This window comes from Peromyscus eremicus, chromosome 20 (genome assembly GCF_949786415.1).
Source record: "Peromyscus eremicus chromosome 20, PerEre_H2_v1, whole genome shotgun sequence".
NCBI lineage: Eukaryota > Metazoa > Chordata > Mammalia > Rodentia > Cricetidae > Peromyscus > Peromyscus eremicus.
In genome coordinates, this window is record NC_081436.1 from 47,533,486 (window position 1) to 47,548,287 (window position 14,802).

General features: G+C 44.3%; 1 protein-coding gene and 1 long non-coding RNA gene across 2 annotated transcripts in view; one reads left to right on the forward strand and one right to left on the reverse strand.

Annotated features, from left to right (window-relative positions):
- Positions 1 to 14,802, forward strand: part of Ext1 (exostosin glycosyltransferase 1) — a 285,350-nt gene that overhangs the window by 6,870 nt on the left and 263,678 nt on the right. The window lies entirely within an intron of this gene.
- Positions 2,652 to 5,988, reverse strand: LOC131896297 (uncharacterized). Its single transcript, XR_009375430.1, has 2 exons — positions 5,904 to 5,988; positions 2,652 to 4,423 (listed from the first exon to the last, which is right to left on the reverse strand). It is a non-coding gene; the product is annotated as an uncharacterized LOC131896297 (long non-coding RNA).

Sequence of the window (14,802 nt, forward strand, 5' to 3'; positions counted from 1 at the left end):
AAAGGTGCTGAGGGATCTTGTCCAAGGCTTCCCAGCTTGTAAGTGGCAGAACTTGGGCTGTAGCCCAGGCTTGCTGGCTCCCAGTTCTCTGTCTCCTCGCCATGGCCTGCTACTGCTTCCGGACATTCGTCAGGGCAGTGTCTGAGGTCAGGCGACGTGGTCATTGGATTCTGCCGTCTTCAGACGTAAACACGGGAACACCTCTTCTATCGAGTGTAATAACTGTTTTCACTTAAGATCTCTTCTACATCCGTCAGATTCAAACTTTACTACCCTCCTTCCGAACTGGAAGAATGCCTATTACTTGACTTTACCTTCCTTAGCTCATGGAAACCTTTTCAGCAAGTGAATTGTGTATTCATTTCTCACATTAGAATGTGGGTGAAGAGGGAAGGCAAGCAAGCTTGGTATTACATCTAATGAACTAATGATCTTGTAACCAGGGGCTTTATTTAGATCCCGGAGCTACATACTTTCAAGTCCTTCAAAACATTAGTACCCTGGAGAGTAAAATATCCACCCATTAGTTAGCAAGTGAGTCAGGTGTGTATATATCAGATGTTTCTCTTATTGCTTTGCGCATATTTCCCGAGGCGTGGATTAGCTTGCACGTGTGGGAAAAGGACCTCAGTTCTGACATTTCAACTTTGAACTCCTTGAAGAGAAGATTCATGAGCATTGCAATCTGGCCTGCATGGATTCCACTTTTCAGTCTGCGTTTGACTCTTCAAAGTGACCTTTACTTTCACTGAAAAGTCCCCTGCCTGTGAGCTTTCGGTAATTATAAATAGACCCCCTGGGATGGGGACTAGAATGATAGTTGCCCCAGGTAGATGTGTGATCCAATAATACAGAAAGACCCACTAGGAGGTTCTACTTCTAGACATGGGACACCAGTTGCTCTCAGGGCCTAGAGCAGTGATTCTCAGCCTGTGGGTCTCAACCCCTTTGGGGGGTCAAACAACCCTTTCACAGGGGTCACCTAAGACTATCAGAAAACACAGGTATTTACATTACGATTCATAATGATAGCAACAAAAATCATTTTATAGTTGGGGGTCACCACAGCATGAGGAACTGTATTAAAGGGTCGCAGCATTAGGAAGGTTGAGAACCAGTGCTCTAGAAAGAACCAGTACTGCTGGCTGGGGTGCAGCCCAGGAGTAGAGCTTGGTGGTTTAGATCATGCTTAATAATCTCAGGCACACATAATTCAGGTTAAAAAAAAAATTTTTTTTTTTTTTTTGAAAGTAACACAAGTGGCGCTGTGGCTCAGTGAGCATGAGGAATGAGTCTGGATAACTAGGACCCATGTAAAAAGCCAGGTGTGCATGGGTATAATTTCAGCACTGGGGAGTTGGAGACCAGAGGATTCTTCGTGTTTACTGGTCACCCAGTCTAGTATAATTGGTGAGTTTTAGAGTCAGGAAATATGGCGGAGTGATTGAACAAGGCACCCCAAAATGACATAATGACACTGACTTCTGTCCTCCAGAAGGCCTGTCCCCACTGCCGCCGCCCACGTGCCCAGACACATGGGCACACGTGTTGTGAAAGTTGTATACCAGCTTTTGTGAGGAGTGGGCAAGGCACAGACTACAGCAAGGCGACATTGTGTTTCGTTTCTTACCCCATTGTGAGAGCTAGGCCATGTTCAAGTGTGACTCAGCCACCCGACTTGATATTGGTGCTGTTTTATCTCTGCCTATCCTGACACTTTGTCCAGCTATGTGAATTGTTTAGTCAGTGGTAAATAAATCTTAACTGCATTGTTTGCCCAAGCTGCCCACGTGCTGCTGAAGCTGGAGCTACTACTGCCTTGGTAAGCAGCACAGCTCCCAGCCTTCCTTCCATAGGCTGCTCTCTCTGCTTTGGAAAGTTGAAGTCAGAACTAAGTGTACTTTTGGACTTTTCCCCTTAACACTATTTACGAGCATTTTACTGTCCTACATCGGTGATTTTGAAAGTGAGATTTTTGAAAGCACTTCCCCCCCCCCTTTACTTCTTAGCTGTATCATAATTTAACCATTTATATTTTCTTAGTTTGGAGGATGGATTTCAGTAGAGTGCCAGCTTCTTGACCAAGGAAGGTCTCTTTTTCAAAAAAACGACCACGGAGGACTCCTGTGCCCATCCCCCACCCCTCACCCCTCTAGGGCGGTAGGTGTTTTTAAGGTGAGGGTGAGCACCCAGTTAGGGAAGTAGCCGTCATTAAATGACAGCTTAGATAAACATTGTAGGTGGTAATTGGTCCTGCAGGGGGTCTTTGAAGCTCCAGGCTCCGTTTCCTTTGAAGTTTTGTTTTTGGCTCCAGCCAAAAACCTCTCTGGTCTCTTTACAGTGTTGGCAGCACTAGACTTCTGTCGCCAAAACAATGGCTGCTTTCTGGGCAATCTCAGGGTCTGTTGACCCTACTTGGGGGAGATGTCTTTCTTCTAACATCTTGTATCAGTCGAGGCCTTTGCTTCTATTTTCCCTTTGATGGCAGACCCCATGATCCATGGGAAGTGAATTTGGACAGGTTCTTCTCCCCTGGACCCCCAAATAAGGAATTCTTAAACCTAAGTTCCTTGTTGTAAGCGTCTTTAAAACCGGGGCTGCGCGCGCGCGCACGCACACACACACACACCAAGAGTCAACAGTTTCTGTCCTTATTTTCAAGCCTTCTTTATTGTTTGGTAATGTAACTCCTTTGAATAGCACTGAGAGGTTTGAAGCAGTACGGACTTCCGTTTTCCTCTGTACCTTTTCGTCTTAACGTGAAGCCGTAGAAAGCAGAGCCTGGGATTCTGAGCCAGGGAATCACTGACTCGCAAGGATTCCGGGACTAGGTTTTTAACCTCTCAGCCTTAGTTTTTGTATCTGGAAACAGAGTTTAGATTACTAGCTTTACAGGGTCATGAAGAGGATCAAAAGAGGTGGAGTGTATGTGAATGTACCTTGTAAATGCTAATATGCTCTCTAGGGTGGTGGTGTTATTAAAACCATCTTCCCGTCATGGTCTAGGCAACTATATAGTGGCTCAGTTAGTTTCATAACTTGGCTCTTTTTTAACTGTGCCCCTGAAATAACTCTGCTCATTTCTTCCCTGAAACTGAATTCCCAGGGAATTGGGCTTAGGTGCTCTGGTGCTTAATCATTGCTCTGTGGGATGTAGAAGATCTGTGTGGGGTCTTCAGGTTGGAGGTGGCAGATAGCAGGGGAAGAGGGTGGCCTCTGAGGTAGTCCTGCATTCCCTTGATCCCATGTCCTTTGCGACCTCTTCCTTGAGAATGAGGGTTATATCCCTTTTGCATTTGCCATTACCAGCCGAGGGTGACATGTGGAGCGCCACCTTGTATGAATGCGACTGAGCCACTTAGCAGTCTCCTTGAGCTGGCTCAGCAGGTTCTTAGGCTGCAGTGACAAACACAGAATCTCTCAGGCCACCTTAAGTCACAGGATTTGTTGTAAGGGGACATGCGACAGAAACTGAACCGAAACCGCTCTGCTAACTTCTCGGGATACAATAGTATATGTGGACAGGGTGCTTTGTTTCTGCTCTGGCCGGCCTTTCTGTTTCCCTGTGTCTGCCAACCATCACTGGTAAGTCTTTGCTCAAAGCTGTTTGTTGTCCAGGTCTGGCAGGAAACCAAGTCTGGTTGACTTTTCCAGTGATTGTTGGTGTGGTGGAGACCTGATCAGTGGAGGGATCGAACCGTCACATTGCCACTCTTGACTTAACAGTCTCTAACTTTTTGCAGATAGACTGGTTTTTTTGTTTTTGTTTTTGTTTTTGGCAAAGATTATTTGAAGAATAAATGATTGCAAAAGGTGATTATAAATGGACCCCCTGGGATGAGGACTGGAGTGATAGTTGCCCTCCGCATATAGTAGATATGTGTGTGTGTGATCCAATAATATAGAAAGACCCACTGGGGAGATTCTGCTTCTGGGACACAGGGCACCGGTTGCTCTCAGGGCCTTGGGCTCTGGAACAGGTGGACATCCTTTTGCAAAGCACATCTTGAAGTCGTTTCCTGGAACAGGGGATTGTGGTTAGGGGAAGTTAGCTGTGGCAGGTACTGTTGAAGCCATATCCTGTTGGCACTTCTCTGTCTGAACCCAGTTGATGGCAGCAGCCACTGATATTTATGGAGATTCTTCTGTGTGCTGGTAATTGGGTTGCATCTTCTTATCTTTCTGAGCACTTGGCAGCGAAGTACCATTTGCTCAAATGAAGAAACAGAGGCAGAGGCTCTTTAAATTGACCTACATAAGAGCACACCGACTGTAGAAATGGAGGTGTTCCGACCTTCAAGCCTGTGTTCTCAACTATAGTACCTTGGTGCTTTTGAATAGTCCTCTCTGCCACAACAGGACCACACTCTTAACCAGTTGTCGCAGGTTTGACTGCTGGGTGGAGCACCACTGGGGTTTTCACCTAGGATTGAGTTCATCAAGTTTAGAGAGAGAATTCTAACCATTTTGGCCGTCTGATTTCCCAGCTATGGTAGGTAGATCTGAAGCAGTAAATTTCAAGACAAGAGTTGGATTCTCGCAATAGATCTGGGAAGATGGGACAGCAGACAAGACAAATATAAGAAAGTAGGCCCAGGGGTTGGAACGCTCAGAAGCAGTTGCCTGGCGGTTTGTGAACAGCTGGCCCAGGACTCGAGAGTGTGCTCTCTGCACTGCCCAGCAGTGGCTGTGCCTCTGAGTCCTGGGTAGTACCGTGCTGCTCACCCAGTAGAGCTTTGGTAAATATTTGATAAGCTACAGTGTCCTTCAGTATTGACTCCAAGGCATCATTTGCGTGTACTCTTCTTCAATAGAGTGGAAAAAAAACAGTCCACTTCTACTACTTAACATATGGGTGATAGAAAAATATTTGGCTGCTCTTAAGAAGATGCTGTCCTTTTGAAAACTTGTCCATCAAGCTAACCTTAGCACCTTGTCTGCCCAAGGTGGGCATGAGGGATTGAGATGTAGAGAAAAGAGGTACCCAGGAGGGGAGGAGGAGACCTCTAGTCTGTTTCCTAGAGTTGTCCTTGGTAGGCATGTCGAGGTGCATGACACCCACACTCTTAGAGATGAGAACCGGTGGGTGGAAGGGGTAGAATGGATTCCATCACGTATCCGGTGAACATTCCAGCACCCCGAGAGCTCATGAAATCATCATCAGTGCAGTGTTGCTGTTGTAAAATATGATCACAGCACTACCCTGCCTGAACATGCCCCAGGGCTTCTCATTGGTAGCTGACACGATATGGCTGCTGGTCCAGCTGGGCCTGCTTCCTCAACTTCATCCCATCTTCAAGTGAAAGCCACACCTCTTCTTCCTACTTCCTTTTCCAACAGCTTTCTGGAAAGCTGCCACCCCCGCTCTTTCTCAATTCTAGAGTCACTTCCTGGACCCCTGGTCTGTGCTTTCTTAGAACATTTCATAGGTACTGTAGCTTTGGGTTTCTGTTTATTTCACTATTTGTTTCTCTTTGTAGTAAATCAAATTTTTAATTTGATTTAGTTTATTTTAATCAATATACACAAAACACACTTTCCTGCCTATCATATGCATGCACTAGATATTCAGCAGTGACACGCAGCCTGCCCCGCTGATGTCATGCAAATGGTATCACATGTTAGAAGATGCCAGGTTCTTGGAAGAAAAGCAAGATCTTGCACAGTACACTGGCCCCACGGTGTGGTTGTATACTAGGATCTCCTCGGAACTTCTGAGAACAGGTCTTGGCTCCAGCCGTACAATGGGCCAGCCTCTCTAGGGATGAAGTTCCAGGTTTCTGAAAAGTTCAGCCGGTGTTTTGGAAGCCCAAAAGAGAGGGTAAGACTAAGAGATGGTTTTGCGGTTTTTAAGTACGGAGGGAAGAAAGCCTCCTTGGGAACGTGGCTGGGGACTTTCTCACCGTAGTTTTGGGAAGCCCGTGTGGAGGTTCGAGGACAACCTCAGGTCCTGTCTGCTTTGTTCCAGGCAGTGTGTCTCATCACTGCTTGTTGCCATGGACCTCGATGTAGTGGGTAGCCATTCCAGCTTTGATCTGGAAGTTCCAACCCCCATTGAGACTTCGGCAACTGTCACGCCTACAAGGCGGGGCCAAGGGAGGCGCCTGGAGACCTGAGATCTGGATGGGCCAGTGCTCTCTCTTGGTTCCGGGACCCTGGACAGTGGAGGTGGGACAAGCAGAGCTCCAGAGAACACCGCTGGACTGTGATACACCTTCCCCAGACCCGCGGCCTACCTATCCCTTAATTTGTAAGTTATGCCATTAAATAAATCTCCTTTTAACTATGTGGAGTGGCCTTAATAATTTCACCAATACCTCAGGCTAGCTGGCTCTGGAGCTTCCAGCGGTTCTCCCGTCTCTACCCCCATCTCACCACAGGATAACTGGTATTAGAGACATCTGTCACTGTGTCTGTCTTTTTTATTTGTGTTCTGAAGATATGAACGTAAGTCCTCATGCTTGTATGACTGACCCTTTACCCGCCTAGCCATCTCCCCAGCCCAAGTCGTATCAACTAAAATTGGTTATTTTTGTTGAACCACCTGGAATGTTGCCACTGTTGACCATAGATTCAAAGTATGAGGTCTGTTAGGTCTCACTCCCTTCGATGTATAAAATAGGCTTTCCAATCTCTCTTCCCAAGTTCATCTTGTTCTTTTGCTGGTTTTGTTTTCAAATGGGAAATTTCTTCCAGTATTTTTTGAGAGATACTTTCTCCTTTTCCCTTTTTGAAAACAGCTGTTGTGTTGATGTGAAAATTAGCAAAACCAAGTTCAAAGGAACCAAGAGGGTTTGCTGCATACAAACCCAAGGATTAAATAAAAAATTATCAGAGTCCCCTTTATCGTCTAATTTTAATGTCTCCAGATGCTAGGAGTCCCCACCTTTAATTTTTTCAAATAAACTTTTATTATAAAAAACTTACAAATAGATAAAAACATCATACACCCAAATTAGGTAGACCCCAAGTCTGTACAGTGTATGAACTTACATACAGTTAGAAATGACGTTCGAAATGGAAGCTGTGGAGTTTCACGTTAAATTTAACCCTTTCAGTATCAGATATGTTTTATGTAGTTGTCCATCCCACGAGCTAAACAGTCCATACAGAATTATAACTAGAAAGAGAAGCAACTGTCTGTCCTCTGGCCTAACTTGCATCCATCACCTCATTCAGGCCTTCTCATCTCCTTGGTTCAACCTTCCTTGCTCCTGTTCCTTCATGTCATACTGGACCCATATGTACATTAGTGTACATTTGTTTACATATGGACCTATTTGACTGGCTACATTCTACATGTGAGAGAACAGGCAGTTTCTTTCTTTCTGAGATTTCCTCCATCCCCCAAAGTGTGGTTGATTTTTTTTTTCCCCCTTTCATCTAAGCTCTGTTAACTGGTACTTGAAACATCGCTGCTGAGCACACAGTAACAAAGCGCTTAATAAAGCTATCAGGCTTCTAATGAATTCATGTGGAGATTTTTCATTCAATTAAAAAGCAAGGGAAGGGGGTGACAGGAAGGTGTACTGTTATTTCTCCTGCCGGCGGATTCCATTTCCTGCGTTTCGACTCTGCCGTGGCTCACTAGGATCCAGGCGAGGCGTGTTGTATGGCGGTGCTCAGGGTGTCTAGCTTGGATGATGCACTGCAGTGCATTTCCTCAAATTCTTAGTAGGTCTTAAACATTGACTTGTATTTGGTGACGATCATATGACACTTGATTAAGTATGAATTATATTTTATGTTCTTCTAAAGGTTGCTAATGCTGTTTTCCAAAATTATGGCTAACTCTGTATATCTGAAGTAATCGGAAAATCCAATCAGAGGGGAATCTGACACTAAAATGATTTTGCTTTGCTGAAAGGCAGAGTGTGTGTGTGTGTGTGTGTGTGTGTGTGTGTGTGTGTGAAAACACCATTTCTTATATGCTACAGGCGCCTTTAAAATTCACCTTACAAAGGTTACCTTTAAACAGGATGTTTTATGATGACTGCACTTTTAAGTATGGTGCAGTGTAGCAAACCTTTAAATATTGAGCAGTGGTCTTTATTGATTCAAAGAGTAGAAATGTGCAAATTTTTTTATATATGGGTTTTAGAGTTATAGTACATTTTTTTTTAAATGAGCAGTAGTTTATGTTAAGATAAAATTTAACTACCCCAGCGTTTAGTACAGGTAAAAGATTCCAGTAGTATTTTAGTGAATTTATTTTATGTGTTGCCGTGTCTAAGGAGAAACTCAAGTAAGGATAATAGAGGGCAGAAAGGATTAAATGCCAAAATAAATGATAGGTTTCAGTAAAGATAAGTGAAGAAATCATTACCTGTAAGATAAAGAAGCAGAAGTCGAAGAGGAGGAGGAGGGAGGGGCTGATGTGAGGAGCGCTGTGATGGCGCTGTGTCTTCAGATGGCTGTTTTTTTTCCTCGAGGGTTCTTGTGACTCCTCTGGTGACTGGGGGTGTCAGGTCTGCACATAGTGTCTGTCTGTCTGCAAGCTGGAAGTGTGCGGGGGTGGGGGAGGTGACACCTGGTGTTTGGCTTACTCTAAATAGTTGGGGTCAGGCAGTCTCCTTTAGAGAGATGAACAGGAAGATTATGGAAGCCGTTGGGCATGGTTGAATCATGCCTCTAATCCCAGCACTCAGAGGGTAGAGGCAAAGAGGGTCTGAAGTTTATGGCCAACCTAGGCTAAAAAGCCACAACTACTAATCCACCCCCCCCCAAAAAAAAAGAAGCTCTTCATACCTTGTGAAAGTCTTGAATGGTGTAGGTGAGAAAATAGAGGACCAGGGAGGTTGGGTAGCTTGCTCAACCTGTAGATAGTAACAGTACACTCATTTCTCAACTTGGAGCTCAGAGGCACACGGAGGTTGTTACATATGCAGGTTCTGGAGACTGGTGATTTGAGTTACAGTGGGGTCTCTGTCACTATTTGTGAGACCTAGGGCAACTTCTCTGTGCGTCTTCACTTTTAAAGTGGGTGCGGTAATAATTTTCACATCATAGGGTTGTTAGTATGGGGGTTGAATGGGTAATGATACATGTCACATGCTTAGACCAGGCCTTGGTGTATAGTACACACTCAGTAAGAAACCACCGTTCCTGCCATTATTCATCTGTCTCATTAAGACCACATTAGACTCATGATTTCAGACTCACCATTTGTGCGTGTTCATCATTGTTTTAATTTCATTTCTTTCATTTGAACTATCTGTTTACAGCTCGTTACAGTTGTAGTGTGCAATGTGATACCGTAGCTTGCCAGTCGTGGAGAAACTCCTGGTGGTTTGGCAAGTGCCCAGAGTTCCAACCACCTGTTGGAACTGTTGCCGAAATACAGAAGATTTTCATTTTCCAGCAGTGGTTCAGCCAAGAACTCCAATCATCAGTATGATATTGTGTCTTTAAAAAAATATATTTTTTTTTTCTTTTATGGAAGTGTTTGGTTTCTCACTGTTTCTGTGATACTGATCAATGCATAGGCCTCCTTCCTGATTCTTGCAAAAACATCAAAACGTGATGGCAGATATGACTGTTAGATCCCGTGAGTTGACTCTCAGAGAGAAACCTGTGTGGGCCTGAGAAGGTAAAACTCATTTTTTTTTTTCTCTCTCCAGCAATTCAAGTAGCCAAGCGAGAGATCCCATCATGCACGGGTGTTAGCAAAGCAGAAAGCCATAGAGGGGAGTAGCTTTGCACTTCCAACAATTTGCATGCTTATTAGTGAGCAGCGACTCTTCCTTTAGGATGGCTTCAATCTGCAGCTGCAGGACCAAGACCTCTGTGCTGTTTTCTGCATGTTATATTTAAGCAGCCTGCACCTGTCCTTGGCGATAAACTTGTAACTGCAGCCAAGGTGAAGTCAGGGAGGAAATTCTAGACTGTGTTTTGAAGATCTGGGTGCTTTCAGACAGACTGGAACTGCAGTTTTCTTTCTCTCCCCGGAGACACAGCTGCGGTTACTAACACACACACACACACACACACACACACACACACACACACAGTAAGAGTTGTGATCTGAGTCCTCCTGGAGTCCACATTATAGAAGTCTTGGCTGTCATTGGGGCAGCTGTATGCCTTGGAACCTGACCATATCCAAAAGGGGGGGAAAGCCAGGTGGGAATAGAATTATATTCTTGTTATCAATTGGACACTCCTGGGCTATGTATGTAGCTGGATATGCTGTGTGAGGAGTGACTGGCAGTAGTTCCCTAAATGTAAGGAAGGAAGTATCTTCCTGCTGTCACCCCACATTTGACACTGCTTGGGAATGGCAGGGTGTGCGTTTTATATACAATGATAATTTGGGACCAGCCTTTTGTAATAAGGAGCATATAACCCCAATCACTATCTTTCTCCCCCTGTATCTCTGAGAAATTCACAAGGCTTGTGTTGGATTTTTTTTCCCCACTATGTAGCGCTGACTGGCCTGGAACTCTCTAAAGACTAGGCTGGCCTCTAATTCGTAGAGATCCACCTGCCTCTGTTTTTTAAGAGCTGAGATTAAAGATGTTAACTGCCGAGCCTGCCTGGGTGTTGTTCTACACTGAAAATAATCAAGAAAGATGTTCTAAGAAGCACTTCTTGTGTGGAGAGAGGGCTCTCCCTTTCTTTTCCTGTGGTCTCTCATATCTTTCTCTTCCCCCTGCCTTCTCCCTCTCCCCTCCTTCCTTCCCTGCTTCCCTCTCTCCTCTCTTTTGGTGTGTTTATATGTTTGTCTGGTGTATTTGGGGTATCTGTGTGAGTGTATGGTTATGTGGGGTGTGCATGCTGCTACCCCTCGGTGCCTTGGTCAGAATAGTACTGTTGGGTGTGTTCTATCAGCCTCTCCCTTATTCCTTTAAGACAGGGTGTCTCAGTCAGGTGGTGGTGGCTCATGCCTTTAATTCCAGCACTCAGAAGGCAGGCAGATCTCTGTGAGTCCAAGGCCAGCCTCGTCTACAGAGTGAGAGCCAGGATAGCCAGAGCTATACAGTGAAACGCTGTCTCAAAAAATAACAAAAACAAACCAAAAAGACTCTGTGTGTGTGTGTGTGTGTGTGTGTGTGTGTGTGTGTGTGTGTGTCTAAATTCCAGGCTCACTGATTGGCTGGTCTGGCTAGCCAGTGAGTTCCTGGGATCCACTTGTCTTTGCCTCTCATTGCTGGGGTTACAGGCATGGGTCAGCATGCTCGTTTTTTGATCTGGGTGCTGTGGATTTGAAACTCAAATCATCTTCTTGCTTACATAGCAAGCATGATTAACCACTGAGCCATCTCTGAAGCCCTGTCCTATGTTCCCGTATTGTCTTTTCAAAATAGAAAGTGCCTTTCTTCTAGTAAGCTGACTTATAGAGTCAAGTAGCAGTGTGATAAAAAATACCATATCGTATTTCCCATGAACTCATTTAATTAGACGAGGTACAATAATTAGAGTTGTTGATCTTGTCTCTAAAGGTAGAAAACACTCTTTTTGGAACTCCTAGACATGATGGCCTGGGCACTTTACTAGTGTGCTCTATTCAGGACGTGGCTTAAGAACTGTCATTCGAAGCCTGTCATTTCAGGCCCCCTTGAGGGTGTAAAAATGGTCTAGTGATTTTGGAGATAGCAGAACACAAGTCAGCAGGCCAATTGGGTTCACACTTCAGCCCAGGGCGTTCCTTGTTAATCACCACCTTCATCTAGCGAAGCTTCTATTAAGTATTTCTCTGTCCACATGGAGCAGGGGAGATGGTAATCTCAGAGGTAGCTTCCAGCTCGTAGGGACTTCTAAGTTTCCCCTCCTATAGTCTCCCGGCCTTCACAATTTTAGGGATGCAGCAGGTATGCAGGCTTTATGGTTTCTCCTTATCATTAAGGCCTAGTGAATTCTGGAGTTTAGACTGACAGTTAAGGGCTCACTCTTCCTTTGGGACCGTGGATCTTTCTGCTCTGAATTATAATTTTTTAAAGTTTTTATCTCCCCTGACACATGCACCTTCATGGTGGAACTCTGGATCCCAGAAGTTCCCTCCCAGTGTGTTAGTGTGCTTGATAAGTGCTTAGCCATGGTTATTACATTTGACTAGGAGTGTGTGTGTGTGTGTGTGTGTGTGTGTGTGTGTGTGTGTGTGTGGTGCTGAGGATTGAACCTGAGGCCTCCTAGATGAGTGCTCTACTACTGAACTAGATTTTACCTGTACTCATTTTTTTTTTTTTAAATGTAAAAGTTCCAGAACCAAAACAAAAGACAAGAATATATCCAGTTCTGGGCTTTAAAAACATGTACTTAAAGAGAGTTGGAGAAATGGATCAGCGGCTAAGAGCGCTTGTTGTTCTTGCAGAGGACCTGGGTTCAATTCCCAGCACTTACATGGTGGCTCACAAGCATCTCCAACTCCAGGTCCAGAGAATGCGGTACCCTCTTTTGAACTCTGTTGGCACCAGACACACGTGTAGTGCTATGTATGTATACAGGCAAAAAAAAAAAAAAAAAAAAAAATATATATATATATATACACACACACACACACACACACACACACACACACACACACACATAAAATGAGTGAGAGAGAGAGAGAGAGAGAGAGAGAGAGAGAAAGTAAATGGGTTGGCTGAAGAGAAGGCTCAGTGGTTAAGAGCTCTGGCTGCCCTTCCAAAGAACCTAGGTTGGATTGCCAGCTCCCATAGGCAACTCATAGCTGTCTGTAACTGCTTTCTTGGGGGACCTGACATCCTTTTCTGGTCTCCACAGGCATGCATGTAGTAAACAGTGTACATTCAGGCAAAACAAACATGCACACACATTTTTTAAAATAAAAAATATTTAATATATTTTTGGTTTATGTCTTTTCCAATTTGCAAGGAGGCCAGACCTCCCTGGCTCCTGGTGAAAAAATGTACTAAAGAGACCTTTTCCCCCACCATTTGCCCCAAATAGATTTTATCACCGAGTTATTTGGATACTTTCTGCTCTGCTGTTTAAGCGGATCATAGCTTCCAATGTCAGCACCATGAGAACAGGAATGGTGTTTATTTGTTTTTTGTTTGTTTCCCTGGTACCTACTTAGCTATATAAAATCCCAAAGAAATAGTTGTTGAATGAGTATCTTTGGTCATGGTGACCTCTTAGTGAAGAAAGAAAGATTTTGGAGCTGATAAGTATAACTCAGTGTATATTTTTTTGAATGAACAATCCAAGCGATGTTGAGTAGAAAAAGTAAATTTAGAAGAGATTATTTTTCCTCCCATGAGGTTCCAGATAAGAGGAGTAAAATTAGAGACTTATCAAAATGAGAAGATGATCTGATGATGATCTATCTGCAGGTGTAAAATAACTCCGGTCTTTGTTATTTTAGTGACAAGTAGAACTACTTCTGGCCCTCAGAATACTGTATTATAAAATGTGAACTGCACTGTGTTGTCTAAGATGGGCAGTGTCTTTGGTCACATGTAACTGACAGTGCATCTGACTTCCTTTTGAGGAGCATGCTGAGGGATGCTTGTCCTGTGCTTGCTTGCTTTCTTTTTCTTTCTTTCTTTCTTTCTTTCTTTCTTTCTTTCTTTCTTTCTTTCTTTCTTTCTTTCTTTCTTTCTTTCTTTCTTTCAATGTCAGCTTGACATAAGCTGGGATCATTTGTGAAGAGGGAAATTCAACTGAGAAAAATTCCTCCTTAAAGCAGACTCTCATGCAAGACTGTGGGTCATTTTCTTGATTGATGATTGACGTAGAAGGGTCCAGCCCTTTGTGGACAATTCTGTCCCTGGGTAGTTGGTCCTGGGATGCATAAGAAAGTGAGCTGAGGAAGCCAGGAGGAGCAAACCAGTAAGCAGCACTCCTCCATGGGCTCTGCTTCCGTTCCTGCCTCAAGGTTCCTGCCTTGATTTCCTTATAGAAGTGTAAGTAAGCCAAACAACCCTTTCCTTCCTAAGTTCCTTTTGGTCATGGTGTTTATTACAGCAATAGAGACCCAGCTAAGGCAATGGCAAATCCATGGGCTTTGGTTCTGGCAGCACCATAGCAGGAAAGGTTTCCTTTGTTCGTTCCTTTAGTGCTTTGGCTCTTCTCATGCTTCTGCTGCTGAGGAACACCATATACTGGCTCCACAGAGATCTCTGGGGCCTGGGAAGCTTTCATAGACTCTCCCCTCATAGCATCAGCCATCCATGGAGGCTGACAGAAGTAATTCTGTGCTGTCATCTCCTGGGGCCACTCCATTCTTTTTCACACAGGCCCTTCTTTCTGCCCATCCCTGAAGGGCATTTGTGTACCTTCTCTTTCTAGCTGCTCTCCAGTAGCAAGGCTGTTCTCAAAAACCTGTCTTCCTGTCAAGTCAGTGTGCCTTGCTCCTAGTACTCTTTTCTTCTTTTGCTTTCTTTTTTTTCCTTTGTAATTCTCCTTCTCTTCAAGAACACACACACATACACACACACACACACACACACACACACACACACACACGCACGCAGTCCCTTAGTTTATCTAGTGTTAGCTCTCCTAATGCCATTCAATCAAGCTCTTCTAGCAAATCAGAGTTCACATCTCAGAGCTGAGCATGACAGCTCACCTCTGATCTCAGTATTTGGGAGACTGAAGCAGGAGGATCACTGTGAGTTTGAAGCCATCCTGGGCTACAGAGTGAGATTCTTGTCTCAAAGGAGAAAAGAATTTCTGAACTTTGATTTTTCTATTGGTTTTAAAGATATGAGAGAGAGAGCCATGTAAAGATTACAGCATAAGCTACAATGTAGTGGATATTGGGAAGAACCGGAGCTGAAACGGTAGAACTTACATGTGAAAGGTTTCAACTTACAGGAGTGAAAGTTCCTGGTT